The sequence below is a fragment of the Dreissena polymorpha genome, chromosome 4, assembly GCF_020536995.1.
Source record: "Dreissena polymorpha isolate Duluth1 chromosome 4, UMN_Dpol_1.0, whole genome shotgun sequence".
Classification (NCBI taxonomy): domain Eukaryota; kingdom Metazoa; phylum Mollusca; class Bivalvia; order Myida; family Dreissenidae; genus Dreissena; species Dreissena polymorpha.
In genome coordinates, this window is record NC_068358.1 from 103142964 (window position 1) to 103163267 (window position 20304).

The 20304-nt window shown below is 34.2% G+C and overlaps 2 non-coding genes across 2 annotated transcripts; both read right to left on the reverse strand.

The window, feature by feature from the left end:
* Window positions 1-753: 753 nt before the first annotated feature.
* Window positions 754-824, reverse strand: Trnag-gcc (transfer RNA glycine (anticodon GCC)). The gene has a single exon. It is a non-coding gene; the product is annotated as a tRNA-Gly (tRNA).
* Window positions 825-2720: 1896 nt separating this feature from the next.
* Window positions 2721-2791, reverse strand: Trnag-gcc (transfer RNA glycine (anticodon GCC)). Its single transcript has one exon. It is a non-coding gene; the product is annotated as a tRNA-Gly (tRNA).
* Between the last annotated feature and the right edge of the window lie 17513 nt (window positions 2792-20304).

The window sequence follows — 20304 nt, forward strand, 5'->3', positions numbered from 1 at the left end:
TTGAGCTTGTAATTGATGTGGAAGCTCATAAAGTCACTTAGTTATTGCACACAAACGCAAAGAAGAGGAACGAAAATGTGTGTTCATTATTAAGCGATTTGTTTGTTTTTAGAAGTTACCTGATTTTGTATATTGCAATTTGATTTGTTTATGATTTTTCATAACAGTATTTATTCAGAAGTTATACGCGGAGCCTATTGTTTGCAAAACCATCGGTTTATTCCTATACTATTTCCGATACAGTCTTTCAACAAACGTGTGGATCTATTTTGGCAATTAATATTAATGCTGTTCTCATCCATGACATTCATTTTTTTTAGAAATAATAACTGTGAAATTGTTGGTAATGGAGGGATGGCAAACAATTCGTTGTTCCAATACTGCTATAAATAGAGGAATGTTAAATGAATTAAATTACAAAGGGACAGCCAACTGGGTTTAATGATATACATCCGAATTCATAATCGTATTAATTCGCGAAAACTTTTCCGAACACTTGTCAATCTAATGCACATATTATATTCAATTCAATTCAACACATGCATTTTTTGCAAAGTAAGTGAAACAAGTATTATGAATACATTGTATACGTCAACTCAACGTCAGCTACTATATGAATTGTATTCGTCAATTCAACGTCAGCTACCATATGCATTGTATACGTCAACTCAACGTCAGCTACCATAGGCATTTAAACAGCGGACAATGCAATTTATATGTTTAAGTTTGAGACTCGAATTTAAATTAAAAGAGTGCATTGGCCGGGAATAGAACCCGGGCCGCCCGCGTGGCAGGCGAGCATTCTACCACTGAACCACCAATGCCTTACGTAACATTAAACATTGACTCTTTATTTTAATTTACGCTTATAAACATTCTATGATTGATGTAACGTTAAAGGGATCTTTTCACGCTTTGGTAAATTGACAAAATTGACAAAAGTTGTTTCAGATTCGCAAATTTTCGTTTTAGTTATGATATTTGTGAGGAAACAGTAATACTGAACATTTACCGTGGTCTAATATAGCCATTATATGCATCTTTTGACGATTTTAAAACCTAAAAATTATAAAGCGTTGCAACGCGAAACGATTGAATAATTTGGAGAGTTCTATTTTTGTCGTTAAATTTTGTGAAACTACGAAGATTGCTTATATAAGGTATAAAATACGTCCAAAATGTGTACTCGGCGGAATAGCTCAGTAGGCTAAAGCGTTTTTACTTCAGGACTCTGGCAGGACTCCAGGGGTCACTGGTTCGAAACCTGGTCCGGGCAATGTTCTTTTCCTTTTTTTAATTTTATTCTCGATTTTTTACTGGAGCTTTTACGATCCAATGTTTACATTTATCGATATAAAGCATTTAATGAATAAGTTAAAAAATGCCAAAATCTGTAAAAAGGCCCCTTTAAATACAAAAAAGCCGACGGCTACTTGTATGTATAGAGACACCTTAACACTACCTCTTTATTGACGAATATTGATCGATACATGATGTTATAATTTTACTCTTAGCAGTACCACTATTAGCATTTAACTACTATGCACGAACCTCCGTCCATGATATGATAATAATCTGATTTCTTGTAAATGGTAACACATATGTACATACTAAATGAACAAAAAACAGCGCCAACATCAGGTTAGGGTGTTTATGTGATGGTGAACTTCAGAAAGGTGCTTTTTTATTAAATTCTAACGAAGAGAAGTTTATCAGATACATAATTTTTGAAACAGTCGCAAATGCCATGCTGTTTGTAACATTCTTCTCAAGAAAATGTTCTTCTTAAATCTGCCTGTTTGCTGGTAAATAATTACCCAGATATGTTGTTGCCTTCCTATGCGGGTGTGATGATAATTTAGCTAAAAGCTCTTATTGAATGATTCCTCAATGACATGCCTTTGAAACTTCAAAGCAAGAACCTCTTACACAACATGGACTGAAGTCCTGATTGAACATCGAAGTTTTTGGGAAGTCGATCAGAAAGATGATAGCTATTTACTGGCCAAATGTTGATAAGATTTAACATTTCGCACGGACGTTCATCGTCCTCTCATTCTAAAGGTACAGCAAACATATACTACACAAGAAGCAAACAGGTTGCGCCTGGAATGTATGCTTCGAATGTATACATTTGCATGTAATAATTGTAGAATATTTTCAACAAAGTTTTGCCACGATGGTATCATCTCACATGGACGACACGGGTAATTATGGCTTCGTATCGAACATCATAGTTATACTTCAAATGTTGCCAAGATTACCAGCTTCAATAGACGATACTTTAACGTGTATGCTACGTGTCGTACATAAACGATATGCTACAAACGTCATGAAGATGATTTAAATTCACATTCATTATTCGTACTTGCATTCTTGACGTGTTAATCTTTGTTAGACATTCAGATTATTCTTTTCGCGACATCAAATGTACGTCGCTGTCGCTAGTAGTGAAATCCTTGTTTACATCTTTATATTCATATTAAACATGTTTTCCATAGCTTATCAGTAGCTAATATTATGTATATTGTACCACCACAAACAGGTTATTCGTTATGGAACATATGTTTATGATACCACAACAAAATCTTTATGCGAACACCGGTGTAAATTCATCACGACGTTGGTAACTTTTATAAATAATATTCTTATGTTCTATTGTGATCTTCGCCTTTTTCTAACATTTTTAGTATTTATTATGATTGAAGTTAAAAGGTAAGTGCATCGGCCGGGAATCGAACCAGGGCCGCCCGCGTGGCAGGCCAGCATTTAACCACTGAACCACCGATGCTTACGTTGGACGTTGACCGCTTATAATTACTTTTCATTAAACGCAATTAACTATTGTGCGTTGAAAACGTGTAGCTCAGGTGTGCCTATAGGGGGCTCACATTCACGACGTGTTCATTGTCCAAATATGCTTAGAAATTCGACCGAATCCGACTAATTTCTTGCGAAACTTAAACCACGTCGTTTACCCTGCTCGAACAGAACCGTATGGGAATGACCATAACCGCGCGGCTTATACCAGCGTCCGCGCGGGACATACGTAAATTAGGTTAACTTTAAGTTAACAATCTATTTCAAAATTATTTGATATAATGGGGATAACCATGAAAGGTAAGCAAGAAAACCATTGTGTTAAGATGTTTTATGTTTCTTATTTTTTTCACAAGAATACTTGTGAAAGAGCGTTTTCCAAATTGTTTTGTTTGATGTATTGCGTTTGGTTGTAAATACATGCAACTACATCGGAGAAAAACTTCATAGAAAAAAATGAGTTGGCACTCTATGTAATACGTGTCAGAAGCAAACATGCATTTGGAGTGTTGTCCGTACCGTGTATTGACTAATAAAGTCGACACGTGAAGTAAGTGAACGTGTATTGTGTTCGATCTTTGAGGTCGTGTCGTCTCCATCAATATTAATAAGAACACCTGTATTGTAAACTGTATAGTGATTCATATAAACCGTACACACATAGCTTTTTCCATTTAGTTTCCAAGCATTTTGTTGAGGCACATGGCAATAAAACGAAAATGGGTAGGTGGTAGCACATTGGCATATTTTACTTGTAGTTTTAGTAATTAAAAAAAAAATTGTCAGTACTCCAAAACTACCGAAATTGCATCAATTAACTTTATTTCTAAAATCGGTGTTCCTCGAAGACATTGTTTAACTTGTAATTTATTTCAGTCAGGCGTTTACTGATTTAGTGTTTTAAGACTGACATCATCGTATGTAAATTAAGACACATTTGCACCCATTGCCAAAAGTGCTTGCGGAACGGGAAACAGGCATTGTCTAAATATCTACCAATGATAATTGCTTATAAGCATCAACAGATGATGCATTATCGCGGACTTTACGTATATTAGTATGTAATGCGTTCTATATTTTCGCTTAACATTTTTAATTAATTTTAATTTTATCCCCTGCTTGACAATGCTGTTGGATCGACCAATACGTACGTTGAAAAAAGGTCGCATAGACGGGATATATAATGCTTTTATGCCCACGACTTAGTAATGAACTAAGTAATGGTAACGGTATAGCTTATACTTGTGTTTGTAATTAGATTTATTCTTTCTGGACTATAATGTAATGTAAATGTAAATGTTTTTCACTTCATATTATAATATAACATATCTGCGGATTCGTTTGTAATGTTTTCGTTTTTATAAGTGTTAAATACAAATTGCATACACATTTATGACGTTATTTTTTACATGTGAGTAAAGCCCATAACAATATCGGAACATATCTGCGTATGTTTTATGTGAACGTTACACACGACTACAATTAAACGTTAGTGCGTCATTGTTGGTGTTCACATAAATTTACAGGAGAGCGTCAGCTCATGGGCAACACTTTAAAAACTACACGATAATCGTTTCAGCTTTTTGTCCACTGCCACTGCCAGCGCTACTTGTCATCACCCTAGTTGTTATGGAAAGGTCACTGAACGAAATTCACGTCCTATTATTGTAATAGCAAATGACCATTTTTTACGCAGTAAAGAACGATGCATACAATTCGACTTTAAGTTGATTACAAATTCAATCTTAAAAAGTTGCATAAATCGGGATTTTGCAGTAAATGTACTTGTTATTAAATCCTTCGTGTTTGCGCTCTTGACCCTTTTCCTTTGCATCTTTACACCTTATCGTTGTCTATTTGAAAACGATTGATTATCCGGAATTATTTCTTAAATACGCCCATTTATCACAAACTATTCTTTAAACATTCAGACAAAAGCTGAAATAAATTGCTTTTATACTTAAACTGATCATTTCGTGTAGGTTAACAACTCTAGTAAATAAGTAAATAAATATATATATAAAGGTACGCATTTACAGCAGTATTTATTTATTATTCACAGGCTAAAAATGAGGCTTAACGTTATAAATTGTATATATATTTTGCAAGCTCAACATAATGCTGAACGGTGTGTGCATTATTCAAATGCTCTTAATTCAGTTTCTTATCTGTTGAATGTTTTTTTCACAGCCTCGAATTATTGGTGATTGTAAGTAGAAGGTACTTTTAAAAGGCTCTAAATATATTGATTAACGTTATCAGTCATATGTTGCTTACAGGCTTATCAAAGTAAAGTAATCATTGAATGATTCCTCCATGACACGCGTTGAAAAAGGCAGGAACTCCTTACACAACACAGAATTAGGTCTTGATAAAACATCCGTACTTTTTGAAGTCATTTAAAAATTTGATAATTTTTCTTACATAAATTTGTTTTTTTCTATGACTCATAATTTCGGCTGGAACTAAAGATATAAACTGGATACTTTATTGAAGTTCGAAGCACAATTGTGTTGCAGAGAAGACCTGCACATCTTGTCTGACCATTGAATAATATGCCCTTTTTTGGCGAAACCTATAGTTGTTGTAATTAACTAAACGTGGCCACAACGGTAGAAACATTGAGCACATGTTGATAGACAACGGTTACAACGACTGACAGAAGTTTCCACTTTTAAATTATTAGGCAGAAGTACTCCATATCTTACACATGCAAGCACCGAATTAAGATAGGACTGCATTGGCTGTAATGCTTTTTGTTGTAATTGATTTTTAAGTCATCCGATGTCAGATGCTAATTGAAATTGAAGTTCTGATTTAAAACTGACTTGTGGTTTTAAGATTGGCAGCATGAAGAATTTGGAAATTAATTTATCAGATATTTTTCACGTTGTGCAACCAGAATATGTACATAATATACACACAACCTTGGTTTCAAGATTCAAATGTTGCACAGAGTGTAACATTTCGCACGGACGTCCAAGTCGTCCATCGTCTTTACATTCTATAGGTACAGCAACTATATACTACACAATAAGCACACAGTTAGCACCTCGAATGTATGCTACGAATTGTTCAGCAAATATTTTCTATGTAATATACCAAGATTGTAGCATCCCCCATGGACGAATCTCGCAATTCTATGATACGACTCGAATATCGTTGATATGCTAAACATTTTTGCAAAAATTTTAACACCTCGAATAGAAGATACTCGAACGTGTATTCTTAATGTCGTACTGAAACGTATGCGTATTAAATTGTTAAGACGTTTAAACTATTATTCTCGCTTGTTCATCTAATATTAATCTTGTTCGCAATTTGCACAACACTATTGTTTGTGATCAACATTTTACATGAAGCGATTAACAGCCCGGTATTTCTATAACAATCTGATTGCTCACATTTATGACAAATGAATTGTCCAAATATGTATAGAAATTGCATAGACATCCTACCTTTTTTGTGAAACCTAAAGAATGCGTGGAATAATACATATTTAAAACGTTTTGAATACAATAGTCTTTATTAACTATTGATTGTGGTCACTAAGTTGAATTGAAAATCTGTTTCTGTCACATCGCTATGGTTTTTATCCATACATACACATTTTCAACGTTGATTTTGTTTTCTTCGTTGGACTTGAATATCTAAAATGGATATATGTAACCATATGTAATTGCATGTCAAACATTGTGGATATCTGCAACAGTATAAGACGTCTCTTTCCTCGGTAAGATAGAAACCAAATGGATAATTACCAGAGTGCAATTGTCTAACAACTGTAACACTTACCTTACAATTCAAACTAGTTATCGGTATGTTAAACGTTTGCTGAGAACTGGTATGGCTTTATCTCTTAAATTATTATTTGAATAGCTGGTCGTTTACACGTGAATAAACTTCGCTTAAAGTTTCATGTTTTTTGGTTGATAGATATTTGACCAACACATTAAGAAGAGATTATTGTTCAGTCGTTTTCAGAATGAATCGTCGATTTCAGTCAATAGGTCATGTGTTAGTAAATATGTTATATTAATATCATTAAAATTAATAATAACTCTTGTAATTATTAAATAGTAATCTGGTTATTATATAGATATTTTCAAAATTGAGCTTTTCTGCCCTGGTAGAATTCAATGGGAGCAATCATATGCCAAAAACATCGAGCGCAGCTCGTAAAAACAGGGATGTTACAGTAGCAAAGAACACTTTCTGGAGATGTTTTGTTACAAACATTGCGTTAGGCAGTACACAACTGCGCATTTGATAGACATGAGTCGGTACACTGTGTAATAACCGTCAGAGGCAAACACGCATTTGGGATGTCATCGGTAACATGTTATACCCAGGTTAAGTAAGTGAACGTGTATTGTTCACGACTTTTGAGGACCTGACGTTTGCAGGAATACTGTTATGGCCACCTGCATTGTATATCTATTCATTGATATTACACTCGGAGATATTGGTCCTTCTATATCTATATGACCGGTTTCAGTCTGTAAACTGCGATAGAGAAACTTAAGAGTATATGGACCGGTCACTATTTTTTGTATATGGACCGTTCGGGGTTACACACCACTAAATTTGCACTGTTTTACTGTAAAATGACGTCATATTTAAAGAAATGACGTCATTATTCCTGCGAAATTCTTCAGTTTATCTCTTTTAAACCATAAACAATCGTACAACACTGTACAATGGTAAATGGAAAACTCTCCGGTGTAGTATAAGAAATAGTGAACTCCACTTCGGTCCCAATGGCATTATAGTGACCAGCCAGGCAGCCACAAACTGTATATGGACCTCAGCCTACGGCTTCGGTCCATATACAGTTTGTGGCTGCCTGGCTGGTCACTATAATACCATAGGGACCTCAGTGGAGTTTACTATTTTTTAAATATCGCACACTTGCTGCCAATTAATCGTTTAAACGAATTCGGCTTATAGTAAATACCGTCTTGTTTGATTTGTGGCAAAGTGAATCTGGCTATAGAATGCAACCTGGCTTTGCTTTCTTGATGAGTAATGAATTTGTTGAACTGTTCTGTGTAAAATCCTTAAATTAATTGGTTTTGCAATATTTATACGCAAGTGTTACAGGATTTATTTTCCGATTGGGAGAATATTCTCATATTTATGACTGATGGGACTTTCCAACTCATTATCAAAGTTAAACATAATTCTTGCATCGAACTCAAGCGTGTCCTGAAGAAATTCGTCATAGAAAATTTCAAAAACTTATTGTATATTATAAGTATTTTAGTGACTTCTTCAAATTTACCATCTTCGTGTTATTAAATAAAATTTGGAAAGTCAACGTAGTAAGACATGTTGCTGTTTGAGTGAATGAAGCAGACGTCAATTATGTGCAGAATAATGCTCATACATGTAGTATTTAAAATAAATAACAACAACACATGATTTAACATTAAAAACAGTTTATTGCAAAATATTTAGACATGCTTTAGACACAATTTTTTTTAGCTATTATTTAAGCCTAATAAATTGTTCACAATTATTCTTAAACAAGAATTACAATTGACGGTAACTAAAGAAAGTTGCGATCTAGAAAAGGCGATCGCTTAAATGATCTCAAATGAGACTCTAACAAACGATGCAAAAGTAAAGTTTTCACAATCGGCTCTTATACGATCGATTTGATGGTAGAAATTAGGTTACACGTATATCTTTAATTTCTAAAATAGTCTTTCACTAAATGATTGTATCTGTTTTGACAGTTTCATCTATTAGTAACGTAATAAAACAAACACAAACATGAGGCAAATCAAACTAGATTCTACTTATATAAATACCCTTTATCGCACCGCTACTTGGGAACATAACTTATTGACACAGAATAGACAGTTCTTGAACACTTAATATAGACAATTGTTTTTAAAGGATTATTTCGTTAGAAAATATTACTTAGTGTACTTAAATGTAGTACCACACAAGTAAGCTCATTGCAGTTCAAAACTATATGATTTGGCGGATTGTATATTTGCGACATCGGCGATAAAGACCACGTAAGATGTTTGAGTAGGAAAGATATTGCTGATTTCATACTATTTAACACTACAAAATGCAGTGTAAACAAGAAATATCTGTAAGAAATACAATCAGCTTTGAAATCTATATTTGGATGTTATGCTAAATAATCAAGAACAATCGATGAACATGATGTATTAAGCTGATTTTAAATATCAATGTAAACATTACAATTATCGTTTTAAACATGTACAAACCTTTCAAACATATATGTCTTTACCAATACGAGCATATCAAAAACAGTACTAAGTCTGAGGTAGGCATATCGACACTATTTCCTTCCAAGTAGCCAGGTAGCTCTGACTATATTCAAACACTTTTTCTCCATTTAACTTCAAAGCAATTATTTTGTCTTGATCAAAATCGGAAATGATTAACATAAGGTTATACGCATTAAAATTGCACGAACTTGATAGAGATGCTTCACACTCTTTTATGTCTGAGCTTAAACTTATTTCACGAAGCAATGTTCCGTCATTATTAAGAATGTCAATCTGTCCACTGTCCCATGACATACATATGTACTGGCTTAGTGGGGCATTTCTAGTAACATCGTAATACGGTATTCTTGTCTTAAGTTGTGTTAAAACGTGCACATTTCCATAACGTTGTTATGCAAACGCAATTTTGCCAGCAAATGGCAAAGAAATCACCATGTCCGTCGGACCTGTCTTATAAACTGACCAAGGCGTAACGTCACAATTGAATTTTGATAATACAAAATCACTATCTTCCTCAACCACTAGTAACGCATTTGATGTGCCAAAAGCTATAACTATGTACTTATCTATCCATATGCATGCACGAGGGTTGGGATGTTTTTCCTTGTCAAACATTGGTATACCACTTAAATCTTTAGTAGATTGAAGCTTTGGAATTCGCTTCTTATATGGCTTATAATGATTGTTATCGGTATCGGATCCTGTCTCACTTACATCACAAGTGAAGTCTTCAATTTGCAATCAATTCTTAATTTCTAACAGTAAACTATTCAAAGAGGTATCCGCAACACAATTAAAGCAAGATTTGCTTCTACTTCTCTCCAATTCACTTACGGATGTTTTATGACGACATATCGCATCCTTTTCGAGCCGGCGCTGCAGGAGAAAAACATGTTCTTTGGTTCCGAATTTCTTAATGTGTTCAATATAGGTTGACTGCTGTTTGATATCATTCTACAACTGACAAGTAATTTCGTTGTTTGTTTTTATTTTTTCTCCTATCACTTTCTTCTTATCAGCAATAGCTGATAACAATTCATTCTCAAGTTGTGCATACATGTCTAATAGTTTCTGTTTTATAGTTTTAAGAGAATACAACGCTTTACTTTCTATTTCAGATACAAATTCTTCGTGTTTGCATTCATGTTCTAAAAGATTCTCGCCTTGCTGCTGCAAGTCATGTAAAACTGTCTTCAATCCGCTACAATCCATTGCTATGTCATGGACAGTCAGACAGTACCTTAACTTCCTCGCACTTTCTGTGATCAGCCATAGCACACTTATTACAGCATGTAGTGTCGTGGTCTTTACACAGGTAAACCACTTCTTCCTTATCGTGATTTGGGTAGTCTATCAGGTTCTTCAGAGGTTCTTGTATCTCCCGTGGAGGTACATCCTCAAGATCACACAACTTGTGGCGTTTTAAAGTTTTCATCCTTGCATGATCCTGTTTACACTGATCACAAAGTGGTTCCTCACATCCTCTACAATACACAACACCATCTAATTCGCCTTTATCCTCCAAACTGAGACCGCATGCGTATTTTTAGACATACATTTTTCGTGCACTGTACATCAGAACCACCTCTACGTATGTATATGCCAAATCGAAAGTAGGGAGGCGAACACATACCTATCAGTTCATCTATCGACTTTGACCATTACCGAGCAAATAACGAGTACAATCGAAGTACAACTTCAGCATAGGAAGATAACTACCTCTTGAACTATTTAGATCTTGTATATTGGTTATTTTTCATTTTATAATGATTGCGTATGTATAATATTAAAGATAGTATCTTCGATTTAAATCTCAACACTTGATGTTCGCCTACTTCCAGCAACACACATATATCAACGAGGGACGTGAATTATAATATACGAATAAGGCGTTATATGTTCAATACTTTAAAAAAAGTTATGCTATTCTCATTGGTACTTTTTAAATTATTATTTTAAACCGATATACTCATATGTCTACTCGAACTTGTAGGGAAAAGAAACAGTTTGTCCATGAAGGCAATTCTTGCTTTTGTTGCTTAAAAACAAGCTGTAACTTCGAAAAGTTTTTCTAATATCAGTCAATTATCTATTAAACATACTATATACATCCAAACTCATAAACGCGTGGCAAAGACCCTGTCATATTGCACGATGCATTAGTATGCCAACATAACGTCAGGTATCAAGCATATATATAGCTACTATATGTACTGATGATCAAACTTTTGAAACTGTAGAAATGAAAATCACGGATAACAAAACTTTTGCTTAGAATCAAACCATGGCCGCCCGAATTTGCATTACATTCTAAAGCCACATATGAAGTTCGTTAAACATACACAGCACATAATTATTTGCTTTTGAATTAAAGTATATATTTAAGTATTAACGTAGCAGTTTCGTTTTATACGAAAACGCCGACGGTCATGTGTAGGTAGTCCGCTTTCAATGACGTTTGCATTAGCATTTACTTGATTTAAATTATACATTTAGCAGTTCCAGTTATTTAATATTAATACATGTACTTTGTACTCAACAACGTAAAGTATCTTTAACTAATTTGAAGTCTTTTGAAAACGTAAACACGGATCAGAATGTAAGCACTGCAGAGGCGGAAACATATATGCAAGTTAGAGTTTATGTGATGGTGCACGTTAGCCAGGCGTTTCTTGGTCAACTACTAATGAAGAGAAGTGAATAATTATCGAAGCTCTTATTGAATGAGTCCTTCATGACACGCGTTTGAACACGTCATGGCAAATCCTCTTACAGAACACTGCATGAAGTCTTGATTGGATTGATTCTCTTTTTATAAGTCGTTCAGAAATATGATCTTGTGGACATCTCTTTTAGGAGTTCGAAGAAGTGCGTACAAATTGAGTGGGATACAACTTAGTTTTACAATAAACATCAGCATCACTTCGTTCTAAGAACAACCACATCTCTACATATCCTTCTTATGCAAACGAGCATGTAGATTCAACTGAAACTTATGATATACACTTATTGACTGAAGAGCGTAAAACAAACGTTTTGCAAAGAAGACTCTCAATTAGTGTGTCTAACATTGGACACTAGGTTATATTTCTGGCCGTGCATACAGTTGTTGGAATAAACATTGACTGCATATCGAATGGATGGCACACATACGACTGTCAGCAATCGGAGTACTACTGTTGTTGGTGACATGTGTTGTTTCATAATGTCAACAAAAGTACATAGTTAACATCTTGGGGAGTTCTTTCGTTTCGTAAAAGACAGTTTAGACTAGCGTTAGTGTCATTCATATATGCAACGTTGTATTTACAATTCATACTACTAAAAATATATCAGCAATGCTCCAGGCTAAAATGCATTTTGTTGTGTATGGTATTTTATTCAGCAGCTGTCCTATATTAATTTAAGTTATGAGAAGAAACATATTTCATCTAACACAGTCTTGCTTTTCTGCCGGAGACATGATATAATGTGTCCAAGAATGTAACATCTCGCATTATACTCACAATCGTCTCATTATACGGCAACGATTTTTAATCAAGTTTCGCAAGATGGTAGCATCTCGCATAGCCGACACTCATATGTTTATGCTACATATCGTACAAACATTATATGTTACAAACATGACCACAAAGGTAGCATCTATTACCACTACTCTACCTAACATGGTAACAGCATTTGCTATAGCAAACTAAGTGTTTTGAAAGTCTACGAGTTTTCACGCTACAAGTGTATGCAAGTGCACTGCTCTTATAACGCAGTTGTAATCATACTGATAGCTTTTTATAAAGTAATCACACTCCAGACTTCAAAGAACTGCATGACATGAAAAGACAATAATCTTTTGTACATTATATTTTATACAAAAGACATGAATTGCACATATCTTACGAAATGAGTTAAGTTCAGGAAAAATAGTCATTGGCAAACGCATTAAAAATAAAATCTCGGAATCAACATAAGGAGAAAACAAACGTTGTGTTTTTAAAAAAAAAGCAATTGTTTTTGTTTACAATGTTATCTTCGTGTGTATATTGAAATTTATTGGGAGTGTTTAATTTCAGAACATTCAGAAGTTATGCGCAGAGCTTAATGTTATGAATGTTCCTTTTACAATTTCCGGTAAAGAACGTGCGGATCTATTTAAACAATTAAGATCAATTTACTTCTCATTATTAAAAAGAATTATTACATTTTCAATGCATGGCCATTCGTTATAAAATCGAAATAACAAAGTGTACATGTACGTAATGAAGTGATAACAAATTATTTGTTGTTCCAATGCTTGTTATCAAAAAGAGGAATGTTAAATGAATTAGATTGCGAGTATATACCCCACTGATTTAAACAATATACATCGGAACTCCAAAATCGTTGTTTGTTTTTTTTCCAAAAAAACATTTCAAATATTATGCGATTTATTTCATAAACTATATACAATAAGCGCATTATAAAAAGTTGTTGTTGTTATTGTTATTGCGGTAGTAGCTGTTGTTGTTGTTTTAGCAGTAATTGTTTAAGTAGCATTGATCAATCGGGATAAGTGTAATATGTCCATTTTGGAATTTGAAATTTGAAATATAGATCGGTATTTATAATCGGAAATATAGATTTTCAGTTTTTTGAACGAACTGGCAGAACTAAATTGTACACTGATTTACTTAATATGAACACATACATGATTATAGATAAACCAATAACATTCCCATATCTTGGCAGGCATACTTTCAATTATCAGGTGAGCACATGCACATAACTTGAAACAACTTAGTACACACATATATTTTACCGTCCAAATGCAATAGCATCATATAAACATTTGCGAATTGAAGAAGGCTTTGACTAAAAGGATATAATCATTATTTGACGGAGATGTATTATAAAACATTGATTTACGGTAAAAGGGTTATAAATCAAATGCCAATCGGTTAATTGTTAACTTTCGTCTTTTTGCAACATTCCCAGGTGTACAGTCATTTGCGAGAGATTACACGCCTTTGCATTATGCATAGCTTTAAATACGGCACGAATTTAAAAAATAGACACACGCTATTAACCTTTAAATTTAAGAAAGACTGTTTTACTAAATAGAAAGAGCTTATTATATTACTATCGAAGTTAAAAAGTTTACAGTATCTATCCAGTCTCACATAATTGTATATGCTAGAGATGTATGCATTATAGGAAATATAAGCCTTTAACTTTATAGAAAGTCGAGGATCAGAAAGGTTCGTCATATTGTGTGACGATCGTGACGGATCAGACGATTGTAGGCATCTGCTTAACACATATCTAAGACGATTTGTATTCAATTTTTAATATGGATATCAATAAGGTATACCTGTTTATTGATACAAACAACACATATCTAAGACGATGTGTATTCAATTTTTTATATGGATATCAATAAGGTATACCTGTTTATTGATACAAACATTTTCATTATAAAACATCGAATTAAACATAATACATAGATATTGTGATGAGTTTGTCAGCATTTATAATAAATTATATCAAGTCTTCTGGAAATGTTTTGATAGCATACCTTTAAGTTATTGTATTAAGTGACAAAACGCGTTTGGGAAATCAGTCATATCCGTGCCTTGTAACTGACATGTTGACATACAATCCTAATGTGCAGTATGACATACGCATGCATTTAATACGCATTTTGGTATTTTTGGTGGAGATCTTCAGTTATCTGACCCGTTACTATACCTCTCACTTTATTCACAACGCCGCGGCCATGTTTGACCACAATAGCAACCTTTACATATAATACAGCCCTTTAATATGTCAATAGCTAGCACTTATCCTGGGCAGTTCATAATGTTTAAATTCCCGGTTGTTGAAATTCTTGCATAAGAGTTATCTTATCAATTTGTATTAAGGTTGCGCATTTGCAAATAAATTCTTTTTTTGTTCCAAATTAAGTTTGCAATATTTGTCAATTTTGACAATGGCCAAGCTACAATCCAAAATAGCAATACACATGGTAAGAAAGACAAGTCCATTATTATTGTATATTCATAATTTAAATTAACTCCAAACGTTGTAACTTACAAATATTAACCTTAATAAAAAAACTCCGATCCTTACCGGCATGTTGTTGTTTTTTTCGACACGAATACGTATGTCAAACTATGAGAGGCTAGAAACCACAAAAAAACATTAGTGACAATACAATCTTTTTGTTTATTGATTACATACAAACTTAGAATACATAGTTTAAAGGGTATTTAACCTTGAATAATCAGCATGCTCCCAACCATTTGCAATCAAAATGAAACCTTTATATCATGACTTCCGCTTTGCGAATGCGTTACTTTCAATCAAATAAAAAACGATATTGTGCCTGCTCGCTGATTTTACCATATTTGTGAAATTTATAGAGTAAATACTATGTTTTATGTTATGTGTATATATTCACATTGCTTGATTCTGAATAAATTAATGTAACCAGACACTGTTGATTCCGCTATAGATTAACAACAGTATCTTCGCTTGCTTACACGTAGTTTTGAACCAGCATTTTTACATCTGTCCACGCATATTGTAATTGACTATTTTATGTATATGTATCTCAATAATGATTGTATATTGAAATTTCTCGGGAATGTTGGAAATAACTACAATTTGAACGTCGTAATATAAGTATTTTAGCATCATGTATCATGAATGAAAATCATTTTTATTTATTACATTTACGTTTGATTACCAGAGCCAAAGTCTATACACAGGCTTCTCACCCCCTCTAATACTTTCACCATAGTTTTATCACATCGTATTATATGATTTTCGGTTTGATTTCACTGACAAGGTTTTAAAATCTGTGTAATCATGCTAGTTTTTCATTTTTAGTTTTGTATTATAATTACAATTATACAAGTACATCATATTTGTTTACTGTACAATATTAGGAGCATTTAATTTTGTGAAGTATACACCGTGAGTATACCGTGTTTGCTTTGCACTATTTCTGGCTTGCAATTTTCTGTAAACAAACACTCTCGACAACGAATTTGCATTTGTTTTTCTCAATTGCATTGCTATACTCTTTTACTGAGTTTTTCCGTATGTGTCTGCTTTGACACTTATTGCGTGTTCACCGATAACAGAACACGGTATTTGTTTTATTATTTTGTTATTTAGCATTTATTTACAACACAGGGGCTATACATATTGGTTGTAGACAAGGACCCCTATTCAACAGGAAGCTATTAAGGGCCGTCATACACACTTATTAGCCGCGGGTCCGAGAGTGCAAACAAACGCTAACAATTGTATAAATCTCCAGTTTGCCAAGTTAGTGGTTATGGATCAATATTCGGTAGTCAAATACTTTCCTGTTATCATAAAAAATTGTTAACCACACTGACTGTTTAAAGCATCGGTTTTTGTTGACCACATATAAAACCATTGATGCAAGAGAGTAACTTTACAAACATATTATCAAGCATAACCTTGCTAACCTCCATATTTGGTTCACAAGATTTTGACAGAACTGGAGTTATTGATTTCTATATTTGAAAAACAACAACATTTGTTTGCCCACGGCGCTTTAAAATAACAAAGTATTGTTGATGGTCGTAACTATAGAAACAAAATAACGAGCATGCACATTTGCTCTAACCTTTATGTTGCAGCTATTTGGATGAGTTATGGCCCCTTTAAATAAAATAAAACATTTATAAAAACGTCCATAGCTCACTACGAATTGCTGCTAGAGAGCTGAACGTTTCACATATATAACACAGTTGTGCACCGCAATAACTTGATTTAAAATATTCTACGCAGCTTGAGCTATGGTCCCTTTTGTACAAACAATTACGCTTTTCAAAGTGTTTTGCACGCAAACCCAAAACGTATCGCTGCTAGATGGCTGACATCCTAAAACACACGGTGCATTTGCGCAGCTTTACATGTCAGTTCAAAATCTTCCGATAAAACTGGAAGTTAAAAACCAACTGAATATAGGGTCATTAAACGGTCAAATATGTATTATTGTTACCAAAAACAATAATGTGCAACGACAACTTAATAAGTCTTCCTAAAGATTGCAAGGCACGTTCGCAAGAATGAGTTTCTATTTCCCGATTCTATGATAACTTACTTATAGGGAAGAGTAAGACATGAAGTCGTGGTTACGAGTAGGAAAGATATCGGTACGAAATAGTTACTCGTTAGGAAAGAGATAGCTTACTAAATGGAAATAGTTATTTACTCGTGGAATACTTGTTTACTCGTGGAAACAGATGCTTATTTTTGTTAATATATACCAATTAAATTTTAGTTTTTAATGCGTGTTTCAAAATGTAAATACAGTGCATACAAAAATCGGACGTCATTTATCCGACATATTGTTTTCAAAAGTTGTTTTAATTAAAATGGTTTATAAATTATTCAACAATTTACAGTTTCTAAAGAGTAAGCTATGTCGTTCATGCGAGATGTTTCAACGAGTTATCTTTGTCGTTACCATGACCTACTAAGTCGTTCCAAATAGTACGTTTTCTCGTTCTCATAATTAACCAATGCTTTAGAACGAGTTACATAAAAGCAGGCACTTTCCTTATAAATGCCTCCGTACAGCATATTGATAACGAGTGCACAGGGATTATCTAAAAATGAAACCGATCTTAACGACATTTAAGGAACGTAACAGGGGATTTTGCCTGATAAGGATACGTTCGGCTCCAGAGACTCTAGGGCCCCATGTCATTTTAGTGCCAGGTGTGAAACTAAAATATTACGTATCTGTTTAATGTTTCTTTGAACATTAAAAGACTAGTTAGTAAGTTATGGTTTAGCGGATGATTGAAAGTGCGACCCCTTATTGCTGGCGTTCAAGTTGTTTCCACACGCTTTTGTACAGTATTGTGTGCGTATGTGTATTCATGTAATAATTAAATATCAGTATCGCTCTAATTCGAAATCCAACAGCTACATTTTTCTTTTTCGATTTAAGTTACGTCTTATGATTTCTATAGAATCCTTCACAGACAGTCAACGATAAAAAATGTTGGTCATATTGTGTGATGATCGTGACGGATCCAACGATGGTGGGCACCTGCATAACACATATCTAAGACGATTTTTATTCCGTTTTTATTATACATAAGGTATAATTGTTGAGTGATAAAGAATGTTTTATTATGAAAGATCGAATTAAGCATATTAAATAGATACTGTAGTGAGTTTGTTAGCATTTATACTCAATCATATCATTCATTTTAGTCATATGAAAATATATTGATAGCATACCTGTTATTTATCAGTCATATCCGGGCTTTGCAACTGATATGTTTACATGCAATCCGAATGTGCAGTATAACATACATTTGTCTTAAATACACATTTTTGTATTTTGGCAGGAGATCTACAGAACGCTCCCACGGTTGTGTTCGGACCCATTACCTCTCACTATATCCACTACGCCGCGTTCATTTTTCTTACATTTTCCCATGCCTACCCCCGTATGGCCACTATAGCAACCATGACATAAAATACAGCCCTTGAAGGTGTCAATAACCAGCACTTATCTGTGCAGTACACAAGGTTTTAGTACCCGGTTGTTGAAAGTCATGCATAAGAGTAATCTTAACGATATTGTTTAAGGTTTCGCATGTGCAAATACATTTATTTTCTTGTTCCAAATAAAATATGCAAAATTGGGTGTCAGTTTTGATTATTATACCTCACTTTTATTCACAATGCTAAACTCCCATAGGGAATCGTGAAATAGAAATACTGTCAGACCCAGCGGGAAATAAATTACTTTCAAAAAAATACTGTCGCCCGGTACCTTAGCAATCCCGTGTCACCAGCGGGGAAATAAATACTGTCCAAAAAATACTGTCGCCCGCTGCCTCAGCAATCACGTGCGCAATGTTCGAAAATTATACTGTCCCATTCGCGCATGCGCAGTACGCAGTTTTGCCTAACCGTTGTAAACAGACGACAAAATGGCAAGCAATATTGCCAGTAAACGTTTTTCAACGATAAGTGAGGAGGATTTGAAGGCAATGACTGTTAAAACACTAAACATGTAGTTAAACATGGTGTGAACTTGTTCAACGGATGTTTTTCGTTCCAATGACATGGAACTTGGTGATCTCGTGGAAAATCCAGCGGAACTAAACAACCAGTTACGTTGTTTCTATGCATCTGTACTTCAGAAAAACGGCGAGGAACTAAAGAAACAATATTTGGACAGTCTGAAGTATGTAATTTCCAAGCATCTCTTAAGCATCATGGCCCCGTTTCATAAACGTTCGTACGCACGGTTTCTTACGTAAGTATACTTACGAACTTCGTAAGAAAATACGAACGTTTCATAAAATAATTCTTACGTCCCCCGCAACGGGCAGGTATAAAACCCGGAAATATCCGGAAAACCCGGAAATCTTTAAGGTAAAACCCGGAACCGATATAAATGGTTATAACTTCATTATTATTCGTCCGATATTAATTATAATGGTACCGTTGTAAAGAAGATCCTCTAAAGATTCTAACCATATCAAAATATTTTATGGCAGGGTCGTAGTCGGCCTGTAAATCGCGGACAAAGTCGGCCTGTTTTAACGTTGTTTTTTTTACACACGCAAATGCCGAAAAGAAAACCCGGAACCGATATAAATAGTTATAACTTCATTATTATTCGTCCGATATTAATTATAATGGTACCGTTGTAAAGAAGATCCTCTACAGATTCTAACCATATCAATATATTTTATGGCAGGGTCGTAGTCGGCCTGTAAATCGCGGACAAAGTCGGCCTGTTTTAACGTTTTTTTTTACACACGCAAATGCCGAAAGAAAACCCGGAACCGATATAAATGGTTATAACTTCATAATTTTTCGTCCAATATTAATTATAATGGTACCGTTGTAAAGAAGATCCTCTACAGATTCTAACCATATCAAAATATTTTATGGCAGGGTCGTAGTCGGCCTGTAAATCGCGGACAAAGTCGGCCTGTTTTAACGTTTTTTTTTACACACGCAAATGCCGAAAAGAAAACCCGGAACCGATATAAATGGTTATAACTTCATTATTATTCGTCCGATATTAATTATAATGGTACCGTTGTAAAGAAGATCCTCTACAGATTCTAACCATATCAAAATATTTTATGGCAGGATCGTAGTCGGCCTGTAAATCGCGGACAAAGTTGGCCTGTTTTAACGGGTTTTTTTACACACGCAAATG